Raw genomic sequence first — 18495 nt, forward strand, 5'->3', positions numbered from 1 at the left:
TGCCTGGAGCTCTAATAAGTTGGTGATGATGTACGGGCAGCGCCGATGACCCCTGCCAAAAGAAATATTATATCGCCCTTAACTTACAGAGGGGCAGGTCTTTATCAATCTAAACATTTCTGAGCCCCTCTGGTTTCAAATGCTGGGTCAGTACGTGCTAAAGACGGGTCATGGGAGACCTGTAATTACAATATTATGCAAGGCATTTAGGGCCAGAGTGGAGGAACTTAAGATCTGAGCAGACCTGGGAAAGCCGAGACGCTCAGACAAGCCGACACTCTGACATCGACACTGTCGCCGTGTTTGCTCCTGGAACAAGAGCTGCCTCATTTCATTGTCTCTGGTTTTTTTTTTTTTTTTTTTGAGTCCTGCTGAATGGGTGAATTTAACTCTCTGGAATTATCAAACAGCCCAGATTATGGAGTCATTGAAGGCTAATTGTTTATGTTCTGGAGCCATTTTCGGTTTCAGAGTTGTTGTTTCAGTGAACATGACTCAAAACAGAAATATCATGCGTGGAAGCATCCATCCACACACAGTTGCATTAGAAGGGAACATAGCAGCATTGGTTCTCAACTGGTGGGTCACAACCCAAAAATGGTAGGGTTGCAGAGAGCAGGGAAATGCATGCAAATAAATGCTAAATGCAAATAAAAAAAAATTCTAACCACAGGGTTAGTCTAACACTAACCCTAAATTTACCATATCTTTTGTTACTGAATCAAAGTTGTGCATCTAATCAAACTCATATTCTGACATACATTCATCTGTCAGGACAGATCAAGACAGGTTGCCACATCCTTTAAAACAAGAACAAAATTAATTCAGGTTAATTTACAATGAGAATAAACATGGTTTGTGCAGACCAATAAAAATTATAAATATATAATAATAATACATTTTAATGTTTGACATTATGGACAATTTCATCTACATTTGTACAACAGTTTTGGCACTGTCCTGGGTTGCCACTAGATGTCCAATGTAAAATCTGGTTCCTGAAGCAAAACCAGTTGAGATCCACTGGACTGCTGTTTTTAGGGACATGCCACGTTAACACTTATAACACTCGACCAGCCGCCCGTGGCTCATACGTTTTTATTGCATGTGTTCTTGCAGGGTATTTTATTTTTTCACACTTAAGTATGTGTGATTTCTCTGTATTTTATTTTGTTGAACGAAAGACCTCACTCTAAGGCACAAAGTCATTTCACCTGCATTAATACACAATGAATAATGTATAAATTCCAACATTATTTATTTATTTTATTTTTATTATTTATTTATTTTATTTTTTGTAGAAGCAATCACTATGATTACCAGGGTACATATTTTGAATTCTGTCCAGATTTATTGTTATTATTTTTCATTTCTTTTTTTAATGAATTATATGTGTCAAAAGGATTATTTTCATAGCTATAGTTGTAAGGTATTATTGTATCACACTGCTTTTCCATTACATACACAAAACCACATTGTTGGTTTTCACTCAACTAGGCTACAAATATATCTCCCAGTTACAGATTTTATGATTATTCCTCCTTTACAATCCTGGTAAGTGAGGTTTGGGTTTGTGTGCTCTCCCCAGGGATGGACTGTCCGTCGTGCTAGTCACCATCTCGCTGCTAATCCTGTCTTAGAAGGTTTTCTGTTAACATGGATAAGCATTGGCTTGCTATCGCAGGCTAGTAAGCTAAGCTTATGTACAGAATGCCATTGGAAAAGGCGCACCCTAAAGCTATTGGCCGCTGCAAATGTCCATATAATTTAGCAGGCTAAATACAGAGGAATTTGCAGCGGTTAAATCTGGGGACTGACATACCCATGTATTCTGATAAGACAGGCTGAACTGTGGAGTCTTATTTGGATCAAAATTGATGCATTATTGGTGTGGAACTGTGATCTGGTTTTGTCACTGACATATCCATCAAGCAACCTATATGCACCCTGGGATTACAGGCCTGAAAACAGCATTTTTCTTTTTCTTTTTCTTTTTTTTTTGGTCAAACAGTACATCAAAAATCCATTTAAACTGAAAATAATAGGTATTTATATTTCTTTTAATATTTGCCAGAGCTTGCAACTCTAAAGAGTCAAATTTGATCAGAATTTTCCAATAAAAATAAAGATATACAGTGTAATATATATATATATATATATATATATATATATATATATATATATATATATATATATATATACTGATCAGCCACAACATTAAAACCACCTGCCTAATATTGTGTAGGTCCCCCTCGTGCCACCAAAACAGCTCCAACCCGCATCTCAGAATAGCATTCTGAGATGCTATTCTTCTCACCACAATTGTACAGAGCAGTTATCTGAGTTATAGTAGACTTTGGCAATTCGAACCAGTCTGGCCATTCTCCGTTGACCTCGCTCATCAACAAGGTGTTTCCATCCACAGAACTGCCGCTCACTGGAAGGTTTTTTTTCTTTTTTTGTTTTTTGCACCATTCTGAATAAATTCTTGAGACTGTTGTATGTGAAAATCCCAGATCAGCAGTTACAGAAATACTCAAACCAGCCCGTCTGGTACCAACAATCATCCATGCAATTATCTAATCAGCCAATCATGTGGCAGCAGTGCAGTGCATAAAATCATGCAGATACGGGTCAGGAGCTTCAGTTAATGTTCACATCAACCATCTGAATGAGGAAAAAATTTGATCTCAATGATTTGGACCATGTCATGATGTGGTGAGAAGAACGTCATCTCTGAATGCTATTCTGAGATGCGGGTTGGCACTGTTTTGGTGTCACGATGGGGATCTGCACAACATTAGGCAGGTGGTTTTAATGTTGTGGCTGATCGGTGTGTTTTTATATATATATATATATATATATATATATATATATATATATATATATATATATATATATATATATATTATTTTTGGCTCAGCAAAGCAAAGGTTCAGAAAAATAGTAACACGTTACAATGAAATTCCATTTGTTAACATATTTTATGCATTATGAATCATGAACTAACAATGAACGATATTTTTAAACATTTTTTAATTGTGGTTAATGCAAATTGATTAAAACGCAATTGTGCATTGTTAAGTTCATCTTATTTCATATTGCATTAAAGCTAAAATATACAAATTTAATTATATATATATATATATGTATATATATATATATACACTACCAGTCAAAAGTTTTGAAACACTTGACTGAAATGTTTCTCATGATCTTAAAATTCTTTTGATCTGAAGGCTTATGCTTAAATGTTTGAAATGAGTTTTGTAGACAAAAATATATTTGTGCCACCATATTAATTTATTTCATTATAAAACTAAAATGTAATAATAAAAAAATAAAAAAAGTTTTTGAAATTGATGACTTGGACCAAATAATAAAGAAAAGCAGCCAATAAGTGCCCAACATAGATGGGAATTCCTTCAATACTGTTTAAAAAGCATCCCAGGGTGATACCTCAAGAAGTTGGTTGAGAAAATGTCAAGAGTTCATGTCTGCAAATTCTAGGCAAAGGGTGACTACTTTGAAGATGCTAAAATATAACACAGTTTTGATTTATTTTGGATTTTTTTTTTAGTCACAATATAATTCCCATAGTTCCATTTATGTTATTCCATAGTTTTGATGACTTTACTATTATTCTAAAATGTGAAAAAAATTGATAATAAAGAATGAGTAATTGTTTCAAAATTTTGACCGGTAGTGTGTGTGTATATATATATATATATATATATATATATATATATATATATATATATATATATTATTAAATTTTATATTATGGAATGTTCAATTAAAATAAGTAAAGTTTAACAAATGCTGTTAAAGTAATGTTCACTGTTATGTTAACAAATGTAGTTAACTAGTTACCAGAAAAATATACAAAAATAAAGAATTATTTTTAATGCATGCACATATATATACTGTTGAGCATTGTTACATTAAATACACTAGTGAAAGTGTGAAAATGGAGTTTATTTTCTAAATCTACAGGGCCAGATGTGCCTATAACTGAAGAAACACGCCGGTGTGCCTGTGGATAGAAAATTTGTCTCTTATTTACTGTTCATATCTAGCAGAAGGAGAGAAAGGTTTTGACATGGTAAAGGTTAAGGAGGCCGACATGTTCTGTAGATTTATGAAGTGTGCGGTGTCCTCCTCTACTTCTCAGCTCTCAGTAGGACAGTGTGTTTGTGTGTGTGTGTGTGTGTGTGTGTGTGTGTGTGTGTGTGTGTGTGTGTGTGTGTGTGTGTGTGTGTGTGTGTGTGTGTGTGTGAGCACCACAGCCAGTTCAGAGTAAGTACTTCACACCCTTCACCCTGCCATTTAACTCTGATGGTGTGAACAAATTTCATCAGGATTTCACACATGCAGGTGAAGCTTTTATCACTTTGTGGTTTTCTTTAGCACTTGGTCTCCTAACAGAGTATAAGGGACATTTACTTGCCGGTGTGAAAGTACAAACTGTTTAAAAACTGTTTAAGTGCTTTTATCGGAATTTCTTGTGACCACCACACTTCTGCTTTTGTTTGAGGTGAAGAAAGTAATTCAATTACTGGAGTATTATTATTTGAGGATGAAGGTTTGAGGTTTGAAGCTTACACTACCTAAAAACAATGTTTTAAAATGTATTGATCTGTCAGTATTGTCAGACACTGCATAATATATATTCTCATAATTCATATTTTCCCTGTGTTCAAATTTCTTTAATGTAAGTACTTTCGGTATTTTCCTCAGTTTGTCGCCATTTCCACTGAATAAATCAGATCCTGTAAAATACATTTTTAACAACCCAGACAAAACATGGACAATTATAGCAAAGGTTACAGGCTTAAATTACTAAAATAATATTCAATCCTCTCTCATAATCCTATTGTTTTAAATTATAAACTCACATGTATGCATGCAAAAAACACACTTAATCACAACTCTGTCTGCGGATAGTCTAATCTCCTTACTGCACTTTGGCTGACACTTTTCTAAGTTATCTGGGAATGTTTTCTCTGTATCTCTACTGTGGTAGCCAGTGTCTCTGGTGCTGGGATCAGCCCATAAGCTCAGGTAAATCATTGCAGTATTGATTAAATGTCTTTTTTTAACTGAACATTTCTCTTCCTTTTTAAAGTCTAATTGCTCTGTTTGTAACACTTTTCTGTTCATTATTTATTCAGTCCATAATATAAACATTTTGGACCTGTATAATATTGTCAAACGAATGACTTGTGGCTCTAAACACATCATGGGAGGATACAATGTTTTATGTCTAGTCAAACTCTACCGTATTTTGGTACAAATTCTTCTGTCATTTGGTAATGTGAATGGTGGAAGAATTACTGGATTTATTTTGACCACAGACCAAGCAGGCAGTCAAGAACCAACCAACATCCTCCGCCATGGTCTGTCATCAAAATCACTAGCGAAAGGCACCCAGCGTTTTCCTCCCCCACGGATGACAAAACAACCTGGACAAGGGATCCCACCAAAAGACGGCAGCCTGAACTGACCCAGGAATGAATAACAGACCCTATGGGTAAGTTCCAGGCACTTTAACTGAGGCAAGAGACTTCTTGGCCCATATATCAATACCCCAGGCGACAGCCTCCACCGAGCAGTCTGTAGGCGAGATGGTATCGGGACAAGGATAGTTGGCCATAGACATGGATTGACAGGACAGGCTGACATTTTTGGGCCCCGGACGGTATGACAGGATAAATTCAAAGTGCTCTAAGTACAAAGCTCAACAAGCCTGTCGGGAGTTTAGTCTTTTGGCAGATCTGATGTACTCCAGGTTCCTATGATCTGTCCAGAACAGAAAAGGAACTGCTGCCTCCTCCAACCAGTGGCGTCACTCATTCAGGACCATCTTAACAGCCAGCAACTCCCTGTTACCAATGTCATAGTTATGTTTGGCCATGGGCAAGGATGTACCTTCTCATCCTTTGGGGGATCACTTGGAAAGGACCGCCTTCGCCTCCGCCTCCACCCCCACCTCATAAGCATCCACTTCAACAATGAACAGCCTCCCAGGGTCCGGCATTCCCAGACAAGGGGCAGAAGTTAAATGCACCTTCATTTTGTTGAAAGAGGCCTGTGCCAAGGGGGACCATTGGAAGGGGGTCCTTGTGGAGGTGAGAACTGTGAGTGGTGCGGCTACCTGACTGTAATCACACACAAATCTGCAGTAGAAATTATCAAATCTCAGAAATTCTGGAGAGCTTCACGGGAGACAGACATCGGCCGGTCAGAGATAGCCATCACCTTCGCAGGATACATGTGGATCCCCTGGCAGAGATGATGAACACCTGGGAAGAAACTGTCATAGTTATGTTTGGCTAGGGACAAGGATGTACCTTCTTATCCCTGGGGGATTGCTGGGAAAGGGACTGCCCCCACTCCCACCTCAGAAGCATCCACCGCCACAATGATCTGCCTTGCAGGTTTCAGTGTGACCAGAACGGTGTAGAAGTTAAACACACTTTCAGTTTGTCAAAGGTGCCCTGTGCCATGGGGGCCCAATGGAAGGGAGTCCTCGTGGAGGTGAGTGCTGTGAGTGGTGCAGCTACCTGACTGTAATCACACACAAATCTGTAGTAGACATTATTCAATTTCAGAAATGTCTGGAGAGCTTCATGAGAGACAGGCACTAGACAGTCGTAGACAGCCCTCACCTTGGCAGGATCCATTCAGATCCCCCTGGCTGAGATGATGAACCCCAGGGAAGGAACCGGCATAGAATAAGCACTTCGCCTTGACAAACAGCCAATTCTCCAACAGCCATTTCAGCACTCGCCAGACATGCCGGATGTACACCTGGAGAGAACGAGATGCATGAGCCAGAGCATTGGTCAACCAGAACGGCTTGACCAAGTACTCAGAGTGTCCAGATGGAGTGTTAAAGGCCATCTTCCACTCATCCCCCTCTCTCACCCCAACCAGGTGATAAGGGTGGCGGAGCTCCAACTTCTGGAGTGCCTTTCCCCCAGCAGGATCTCGAAGGCTAAAGACATGAAAGCCAGGGGATACCTTTTCTTAATGGTAATGTCGTTCATCACCCGATAATCAATGCAGGGATGCAAGGGACAGTCCTTTTTACCCAAGAAGAAGAATGCTGCACCTGGGAATGGGAAGTATGGATGAGGCCAGCTGCTAGAGAATCTGCAAAGTACTTATCCATAGCCTCTTGCTCAGGAGTGGATAAGGCATACAGACGACCTCACAGTGGAAAAGTTCCTGGGAGGTGATTGATGGCACAATCATAGGGCCCGTGCGAGGGGAGAGATGCATCACAGGACCAACTGAAGACCACCCACAGATCATTGTACTCAGATGAAATCCCAGCCAGATCCACCAACTCCTCCTGCAAGACAGAAAAAACAGGAGAAGCAGACATGGCAGACTTAAGACAATGAGCATGAGAGAATGAACTGCAGGATAACACAGTGTTCTCTGCACAATTCAGGTGAGGGTTAGAAGAGAGAAGAGAAGAGCAAAGTAGTCCTGAGCACTGGGAAGATCAGAAAGTGAGGCAACAGGGTAATCCAAACAAAAAGTCCAAAGGGGTTAGGCAAATGATGAAGTCAAAGAAGACAGGTGAATATCATAACCAGGCAGGCAGGATGATAGAGGCAAGAGGGGACTGTGGCAGAAGACGTGATTGGGGTAGAATTGGCAAGAGAACCTGCACACTAGACTAGCCTGACAGACAAAAAACAAGACCAATAAGAGATAAGTTGCTGGATTGCACAAGTCTGAGTCACAAGACAATCTGGCACAGGACAGCAAACAGAGGGAGAATGAGTAAGACAGTGAAACAAGCACCAAGTGCTACTGATCACAATGAGCTGTTGCACCAAATGAGGCCTAGCTGGGAAACCCTGTGGCTGAAACAGCACATGGCACCTGAAGAACAAAAACAAATAGAAACACAAGGTTAACAAGAAATATTTAAAGGGTCTGCTATTGATTCATTAATAAGATTGCTCTGGCTCATACAAATCATGCTTAGTAAACATGCAAGTGTTCACAATTCTGACCAGTGGGAAAACACAGAGCCCTTAATTTCTTAATACAGTTGGTAACTGATTGAGTCCCATTATAAAATTGCAGATTTCAAAGTATTGTTATAATAAATAGCTAATTTTGACTCTGTAGTTTCCAGCCGGTTACAATTGTGACCAAGAATAAAGCAAACACTTTCCCTAGCTTAAAAAAATACACACTAAACAAAACAAAACAACTAAACTAAAATAGACAAAGCATGCCATTTGTTTCATTATGCTATTAGGCTAATATACATGTGCCCAATTAACTAGGGAAATTTTGGTGTTATATAAACAAGTTTGGTACAATTTCGGGTCGCCACATGATGTTCAGTATAAAATCTGTTTCTGAAGCAAGTCATCGTTAGACATCCAGAAATAAACTCTGTGATTTGTAAGATAGCAAACCAAAACTAAAGTGAATTGTGAATTATGTGTAGAAATGTATATGATTACAAAGTGGTAAATAGTTGAGATTTATTTAGAGGGCTATTCCTCCAGCTAAATTGAAATAGCAGGTTTCTGTCTCACATAAGCACTCTTTGTCATTGGAATTCCCATCGAAAATGTTGGTTCAAAGATCGGACATCTGGATAACTTGTTGCACACACTGTTAGGAAGAAAAAAAGTGTGTAAAAACAGCTTCTGACCAGACTGCACATGGTGAGCTGCTCTGGGGGAACACATTTCCCATAATTTTCTAAATTTTTAACACACACACACACACACACACACACACACACACACACACACACACACACACAGACAGACAGTATATGTACTGAATATATCAATTCAGTACATATATTTTATACCATAAATATTTGTGTGACTTATTTTTATTTTTATTTTATTTTTTTTTATGTTGCTGCTGCTCTGTTGGCTGCAATTGCCTATCCGTTCCTTAACACAATACAAATAATAACAAAAAATTCAGTGTTCAGCTGCACAAGCGTCCACAAAAACATCCACTTTCAGTCAGCCCAACAATGACACTGTGTGACTTCTTTTACCCTCTAATAGCCTACAGAGGGCCAAATTCACTAAATGGTTGCCCCAATTTTGTGTGCAGTATTTCAGGCACAACATAAGCTGGTTTAGCACCACATCAGGCATTTTAAATGAAATCATTGGTATTCTTCTCAGTGCAAGCATGCCTCCTTTTTAGGTGAATTAGGCTTATTAGATTGTGCCTTATTCACAAAAGGCAGTGCCATCTGTCTGCCACAATTAAAGTTGCACTGTTACTGCTCACAAAAAGCATGTGGTAAACTGAATTTTATTTAAGAGAGATGTTTGTTTATACATTTTCTATTGATCATGGCAGCAGTAATTCATGTAATGGTAATCAAATTAAGTACAATACCATGTATGCATCGAGCGGTATAGTCAAGTGCAATTTTGGCATTTTAAAGAGCCCCTTCAGCTACCTGGAATACAGTGGTTAAGTGTTGCTGCACAGTCCTAGTAAAATATGCCAGATCATCCACAACCTGCAAGCAGGTGAATTGCACCATACAAAGTGCGTTTAGCACTTCTTTTTTTCCTTTTTTTTTTTTTTTTTTTGCAAAATGTTTGTGTTACCTGATTTGCATAGTTCCTTTTGCAGGGTTGGGGAGTAATGGAACACATGTAACAGTGTTACAGATTTAAAATAAAAAATATCAGTAACTGTATTACATTAAAATTTGAATCGTTATTCATAATATAATTACATTAATAAAGTATTTGAGACCTAGTTTCTCATCCCTTGTTTAACCAATTCAGAGGTTCCACATTCCCTCTACAAATATAATTTTACTCCACTGACATTTAGGTTTATGGTTGGGGTTTTGGGGTAGACAAGCTAAAAACTGCTCACTTTACAACTATCTTTCGGTGCCTCTCTGCGGGTATTTCACCAGGAAAACTGGAGCTCACACATGCCCTTAGGTTCAAAAACACTTCCCTCTTCGGCCACTAGGGGCGGTGCTTTGAATTTTGGAAAGCACAGACCGAGTCTAGCTCAAGAAATTCACTGTGAGATCAGTCTGAATAATCAATATATTTTCTGACTCATTATCTGAACAGAATCCACATACAATCAGAAAAATATGACATTGTATACACTCTGTGGGGTTTTGAGCAGCAGAAATAGTTAACCTTCTGTACATTTTCATGTGAACATTAGCTTTATGCTAAGCTAAAATGCTATTTTTAGCCCTTACATCCAGTCACAGCATGATTATATTTGATAAAGAATTCTATTAAGAAAATCTGTTTCAAATCATATTTTTTTTTTTTTTTTTTTCTCTAGTAAGACCTTTGATAATAGGGCAAAGATGTACTGCAGAAATACTGTTCTCAATGAGTATTTTTTTATGGTTTTCCTGTGAAAATATCTAAAATCCTTAAAATTGTATTAAATGATTTTCCTCAGAAGCAACACTTCATAAGATATTTTCAGAGAATGTGTTTTTAATATAGGTGTATTTTGTCTTACTGTAGCCTACAGTTATTGTCAAAACAAGTAAAAAAAAAAATCATCCACTGCTGAAGAAGTAATCCAAAGTGTTTATATTACATTACTGACCTTGAGTAATCTAAAAGAATACGTTACAAATTACATTTGACAGATTATGTTCTGTAATGTGTAGTGGAATACATTTTAAAAGTAACCCTTCAAACCCTGTCCTTTAATTTAGTGAATCGGGTGCTAAAACAACGCAGACAGTGCATGGAAATAAACAATGCTATCTGCACAAAAAAGTTCAATGATGTGAAAGTATGAAACGCTTAAATAGGAAAGAATCACTTCTTTTTATTTTGATCCATCCTTTGCTTGAGGGGCCATGGAGGAGGCACAGAAATCTGCATTTGGGAAGAAACAAGATGGACATGAAAGATGGTCTAAATCGCAGTGAGGAATGTTCTTGTCGTGGGGCTAATGGAAACGTTTGTGCATATAGCCATGAGAGGGAGGGCGACTGCATTATCAGAGCCCAGCAGATGTGGCCGGCAGCCATACTGTTCCGAGAGAGAGCGAGAGAGAGGGATGAGCTTGCCCGTTCCGGCCTCCGCCACCAGCACGCCCTCCGGGGAGATCCACCTGCATAATCTGTGTCAACAGGTTCCAAATGGCCTGAAGAACCAAGGAAGGAGAGAAGAAAGAAGAGAGAAAACACTTACAAAAGTAATTGTCTCACAGCTCCAATTAACAGAAGTCTGGGCCGACCCCCGCCACCTCCTCATTCCTGCAGTGCAGGATAATTTGTTGTGCCTGTGAGGATCAGAGTGCTCAATCAAATAAAAAAAGAATAGAAAAGGAGGGAGAGAGAAAAACAGGACAGAGACTCACCTTGCGGTGGAGGCAAGAGTTGGCAGATCTGGTCAGGAGCGTTTGATGTGGGGTGAAGGTCTTGTTTGTTTCTGAATGAGGGAAGGCTGAGAAGATCAAATGGTAGTTTTTTGCTGCTGAAACTGATATGGACAACATGCTCAGCCTGATCTTAATTATTATTCATAGGTATTTGTACGTAACATTTATGCATGCATTTTTATAGACGCCGAAACGTACAATATGGATGTATTGACAGCATCTTAAATGTTTTTAAAACACATTTTTACATATTCATAGCTGTAGTAACGTAAAAAAAAATATGAATCCTTTATACTATAAATAGATTAGTATCTAGTATCATTTGTACTCTTATTGATATTTTAGATCCCTCAACCCCCCCTAAACACAACCACTTCTCAACAATATAAAAAACATAACAGGTAGATAAATGTACAGTAACAATAATTTTAGTTACAATATACTAATATATAAATATACTAATTTATATATATATATATACACTGGGGGCCAAAAGTTTGGAATAATATACAGATTTTGCTGTTTCGGAAGGAAATTGGTACTTTAATTCACCAAAGATGCATTCAACTGATTACAAAGTATAGTCAGGACATTACTGGTGTTAAAAAAAAACAGCACCATCACTATTTGAAAAAAGTCATTTTTGACCAAATCTAGACAGGCCCCATTTCCAGCAGAAATCATTCCATCACACCTTAGCCTTGAGTAATCTTGCTATATTGCTAATTTGGTACTAAAAAATTACTATCTAATATCAAAATATCAAACACTGCTGAAAGATATTTGGTTCATTAAATGAAGCTTAACATTGTCTTTGTGTTTGTTTTTGAGTTGCCACGGTATGCAATAGACTGGCATGTCTTAAGGTCAATATTAGGTCAAAAATGGCAAAAAAGAAACAGCTTTCTCTAGAAACTCATCAGTCAATCATTGTTTTGAGGAATGAAGGCTATACAATGCTTGAAATTGCCAAAAAACTGAAGATTTCAAACAAAGGTGTACACTACAGTCTTCAAAGACAAAGGACAACTGGCTCTAACAAGGACAGAAAGAGATGTGGAAGGCCAGATGTACAACTAAACAAGAAGTTAAGTACATCAGAGTCTCTAGTTTGAGAAATAGACGCCTCACATGTCCTCAGCTGACAGCTTCATTGAATTCTACCTGCTCAACACCAGTTTCATGTACAACAGTAAAGAGAAGACTCAGGGGTGCAGGCCTTATGGGAAGAATTGCAAAGAAAAAGCCACTTTTGAAACAGAAAAACAAAAAGAAAAGGTTATTAATGTCCTGACTATACATTGTGATCAGCTGAATGCCACTTAGGTGAATAAAAGTAAAGGAATAATGTACAGATTTGGCTCTTATGGAAAGAAATTGGTACTGATTAAATGATGACAGAATTTTTATATTTTATTTATAACATTTTAATTTAATTTTAAATGACTAAACATTAAATGTGATTTAATCCTTTGCATTGAGTTGAATATGACACCAGAAATCACACAGAACATTACTGTGTACACTGTGAAAATAAATGTAAAGGCATTGAACATATGATTAATCTCATTGATTATAAATACAATTAAATCAACCAATAAATTACATCGATTCGTAAATATTTGTATGTCTCTAAAGATGTTCATATGAACAATTTTCTTAGAAAAAGGTTTATGATGCTATTGTTGTGTCAATATTGCCTGTTTCAGAGTCTATGCAAACACAAGCAAACCCTTACAAAAAATCTAGAGTTCTGGCAAACTAGCCACAAATTTGCCACTCATTATTTTCACACGCAAATGAGCTTGTGATTCGCCTGAAATGTTTGCTTCAAATTTATCAAATTTTATAAGGAAATTTACGTGTGCTAAAACCACACTTTACATTGGAAAACATACAAATACTCAGATCACATTGACATGCTTATAAGCAAATGCTGCATTCTATCACTATACCCAAGACAAATACTGTCATAGTTTACTCACCATCATGTCATTTCAAACCCATGTGAGTTTTTTTGTTTTTTTTTTGTCTTCCATGAATACAGAATTTCCAAGCTACTATTTTCCTTACCGTGAAAATGGACACTATGTTTTACAATTGGCTCCATAATACAGTAACAAAAGCTCCATAAAAGTACCATAAAGGTAGTCCATTATATGTGTTTGCTTTATTTCCAGTCTTCTGATAGCATTATAATATAATGTAATTATACTAAGCTGTGTTTCATTTCATTCAAACATGTGATAATTCCCGAAGATTTCTAAAGAGGCGATGATGGAATCTTCTGAGGTGACGATGTCACCAGAGCAATGTTTTGGTAGTGCAGTATAAAAGTCGCAGTAGTGATGTTTCTCTTATGATACTGCCCTGATATAGAAGGGTAAATCTCATGCAACTTTGTATTTGGTATGACATAAAACTGATTGACTCTCTCTCACTGTTGAGTTTTGTTCATTTGTCATCAAATGTCATATTTCAGGCATAATATTGAGGCAGGGAGAACAGCGTTGTTCTTCTGGTTAGTTTCTGAAACCGATCTTGTTGTTTTCACAGACATCTTCAGCCCTGCGAGCTCTCCAGTATCTATGCTGGATCAATTTGGTGGTAGATATTTCCACTGACACTTCCTGCAGGCAGATGTCTAAGTGTGTATGTGTGTGTTAGATGTACTGTACTGCCTTAAAAATGACAAAGCAAAGCTCTAACTCAAAGCCAAGCACATTTTCAGTCTCTCTGATACATCAGACTGGGAGAAAAAAAAGTCAATTGAAAGACACAGATGCACACTTGTAATGCAAAATCATACTATATTTCTTGTTTGATCAAAAAACTGGCAAGATTAAACAAGGCAAGCCTTGTTGAGGGTCACTGAAAGCAGCGAAAGGCACAGACAACAAACTTGGAGCAATAAAGCAATGGGGGAAGCAAATAAACTGACCTATTCATCTGCTCCGTCTGTCTTTCCTGAAGTCATCTATTTATAATAAGTCTGGTTGATAAATGTTTTAATAAACGTGCTGCATAATTCATCGTCGTCAGCCTAGTTTTAATTGACTTATATGAGTGTTGTAGAGAAGATCAAAGTGCTGATTAAAGCGATGTATACATCGCTGTCCAATGCTCTTACTCAGACGCCAACTTCTGAGAGATCAGAGAGGAAGTCTGGGCTGAGACCTTCAATTATTCACCAGACTAATTAATTAAATGATTGATTAATTGATTATTCCAAACATTGTTGATGCTGAGATCTCACTTTTCCAAGGGCACAGCTGGAAATCGCTTCTAGTTCTGCTGCAGTAACGAAAAAGTGCACCAAAAATATTTTGGTTTTGTTATTATTTATTCATATAAATTATTCTCTTCAGTGTAACACAAAAGGAGTTTAGGCAGAATGTTTGAGATTCTGTTTTCAATATAGCTCAAAAGAGATGTGAGAGCTATGGAAGGGGGGAGTATCAGTGAAGAATTACTTAAATTTTGCTGTGTTTTAATAATGCTTTGGACAGTTCTTAACCCAGTTCCAGTGATTTCAGCAATCTCCTTAGTTGTTTCCTTTTCTTGATGCAGGCCAATAAGCGAAGGCAAACCCATCTGGTCCGATCTCACAGAAGAGCTACTATAGCACAAAGTGCTGAAAAACGTAATGCTGGCCATGATAGAAAGGTGTCAGAACACAGTGCATCGCAGCTTGCTGCGTGTGGGGCTGTGTAGCCGCAGACCAATCAGAGTGCCCATGATGACCCCTGTCAACCGCCGAAAGTGCCAACAATGGGCACGTGAGCATCAGAACTGGACCATGGAGCAATGGAAGAAGATGGCCTGGTCTGATGAATCACATTTTCTTTTAGATCATGTGGATGGCCGGATGTGTGTCTGTCATTCACCTGGGGAAGAGATGGTAGCAGGATGCACTATGGGAAGACTGAAGGCCGGCGGAGGCAGTGTGATGATCTGGGCAATGTTCTACTGGGAAACCTTGGGTCCTGCATTCACGTGGATGTTACTTTGACACATACCACCTACCTAAAGATTGTTGCAGACCACATTCACCCCTTCATGGCAACGGTATTCCCTGGTGGCAGTGGCCTCTTTCAGCAGGATAATGCACCCTGTCACATTGCACAAATTGTTCAGGAATGGTTTGAAGAACATGACAAAGTGTTCAAGGTGTTGACTTGGCCTCCAAATTCCCCAGATCTCAATCCAATGAAGATCACATCTAAATTTCAGTGGATGAATATCATAAGACGGGACACATACAGCATGTTTGCAATTTGCTTTGCGATTTAACTGGAAGGGAGTGTGAGCTCTGATGAGCGAAATGAGAAGAGTGCTCGAACAAAATGGAAACTCCTACACAAGAAACTGGAGATGTTTCTTCTGCATAAGACACTTACCTGACGAAAGAAGTTTTAAACTGTGGTGGGGACAAAATTTGCAAAGGCAAATGTGGTAGAGACATGTCCCACCTACCCCACCCATAAATGATGCCTTTGCTTTTAAGATACTTTTAAAGGTCCTTTTTAAAGCTTGGCAGTATAAATCACCATCCACTTTTGTTGATGGAAGAGTGCAGCTCTGATATTATCTGACATCTCCTTCTGTGTTTTCTGTGAAGAAAGAAAACATAGTCTACTTGTAATAATTTGTACGAGATGGCGAAATCGTAAGATTTTATACAACTTGGCTCAAATGATCAAGTACGACTTTTATTCCCATAGAGACCAACCAATCAACAAGCAAAATGTCTCTAATTAAGTGAGTAAACATCTGTGAGGAAATTTGGTTACTCATCCCATATTTATTTATGCAATTCAAATGACATACTATGATATACTGTATGTCAATAACCTGTTATATGCTTTCCTTGTCTTTTTCCAAACCCCAATGTTTTCTTTCTTCCGTGGTACACAAAAGTTATTTTCATATTAAAATCATGGTTAGGTTTAGGTTTTGGGTAAGAGGTTACACTTTATGGTTAGATTTAGGTTTGGGTTTGGGGTTATACTAAGTAGACATCGTCATTACTTTATTCGTTGGTTTATTTATTTTTCTTTATGGGAGTAAAAGTCCCATAGTAGGTTTTTTCTCTTACTATTATGACTACTTGTTATGAGATTGGGTTGAATGGCAATAACACTGGGCTGGAACGATGTATGATGTAAATGATGTAAATGATGACAAAATTAGCACTACTCCTATAACGGGCAGCTGAGTCAAAGCTATTTTGCTTCATGATTCGAAATATTATGCCTACAGTAAGTGTCGGAGCAGAGGTTTGTAGATGAGAGAGATTTAGACTTGTCAGGACTGTTTTCTAAAAGAGTCTTAATGAGGAGAAGGATTCCTAAAGTTAATAACGGATCTCATTATTGGACAGCCAATTAGAGGAACCTAAATAAAAGCTGATCTTACTCAACTGTGTGTTCATTCTGTCAAAGACCTTTAATTATCTTGTCTTCCAATGTGACAGTACCTTGTAAGGCTTGTTTCTGCTGGAATTTCATAGTCCCACCAGCCAGCAGCTTCTTTAAGGAATTGTTGTTATGCTGATGTCATTGGCTAAACAACAGATGATATGTGACCTGTGTGACAGAGATTCAAGGAGCAGTGCTCTTACAGAGACTGCTCTTTCACACAAGAGTTTGATGTTTAACACCCTGTATTGTATGAAGACCAGTGTCTTCAGTCAATTGTGACAAGTTTTGATTATTGAGTGCCAGCTTCCTGGAATTACAAAAGAACCACCGTAGAAAATGTTTATCTTAGTCGTAAATCTATTTGCTTGGAATGTTTAACACCTTAAGCTGTTTGCAAAGGAACACAAAGCGTGTACAGACGCAGCAATATTTTGTCATAGAAGGATACCATCACATGTGTGGATGGCTTGCTAATTAATTAAAGTGGCACTACAGAAGATTTATTTGGTTAAAATGAACAAAAGTCCATTATTGAGAGAGTGCATAAAAAAATAAAAAATAAATAAATAAATGTGTGTTTAAAACTCTGTCCTTGCTTTACCCCGTTCACTACGATAAGCCTACATTAATTATTTTTTTTATTTTGAGACGTCAGGTAGGATATTGCACAAAATCACAGGTTTACGACATTTGTTCTTGCTTGTTTATGTCATATCCATAAGAACAGAGAGGAAGCTTTGGCTATTGTGCGTATATATTGCGTATATTTTGGCTAAACAGCTGTTCAGTCAGTCACATTTCAGGATAGTAGCAGCGTGACAACAGTCTGGATGGTTAACTGTTAACTGTTATCTGTTGGCGAAGTTGTTTACTTGCTATAATGCTTGGATATGTTTTCTGGTAGGATTGATGAAGCTCATATTGGTTGTGATGCTTTAATTAATCGAACATTACTCAGAAGATATTGTGTTTACCAATTGCAAAGTATTTAATAGTGAAGTTAGTGTAACTTGTTTAGTATTCACGACTTCTGAGTATTTTATTACAGTGCTGCAGTTTCAAGGTACCCTGAGTGTGTGTGTCCCTATGTGTGTATTTGGCACTGTTTTCTCATTCTTTTACCCCAGTCGCAGAAATGCACAAGTAGTTTTTTACTATGTACTGATTTCATAGTACAGTAACGTACATACTAATTGCTTTAGCATGTAACAATTATGGAAACTGTTTATTATTGTAATATGTCTACATATTATTTTCATGTTTAATAAAATATATTTCATCCCCATCATATTCTTTTTTTTTTTTTTTTTTTGTGTGTGTTTTTAGTTTATTTGCATTGTCCACCGTAGACTGTAATATAAAAACAATTAAAGGTCTTCCACTGAGCTCATATCAGCCACATCATGAGTTTCACCTCTTAAATTCATATGTGTAGTGCAATACAAACATTAATGTGTAGTGGATAAAACACTTGAATAATCATATATAATAAGTAAATACGAGTATGGTTTATCTTCCTCAAATCAAGTTAAATCTATAAATGTTTAAAGGAATATCATAATCAACGTGAAAATAGCACGTCATGACTCTGGCTCTGCAGGTGAATATCTCCATGATGATTGCTGGCAAAGCAGGAAAGCTCAAACAATGAGCTTCATCCAAACAGATGAGC

The sequence above is a fragment of the Myxocyprinus asiaticus genome, chromosome 16, assembly GCF_019703515.2.
Source record: "Myxocyprinus asiaticus isolate MX2 ecotype Aquarium Trade chromosome 16, UBuf_Myxa_2, whole genome shotgun sequence".
Taxonomy (NCBI): Eukaryota; Metazoa; Chordata; class Actinopteri; order Cypriniformes; family Catostomidae; genus Myxocyprinus; species Myxocyprinus asiaticus.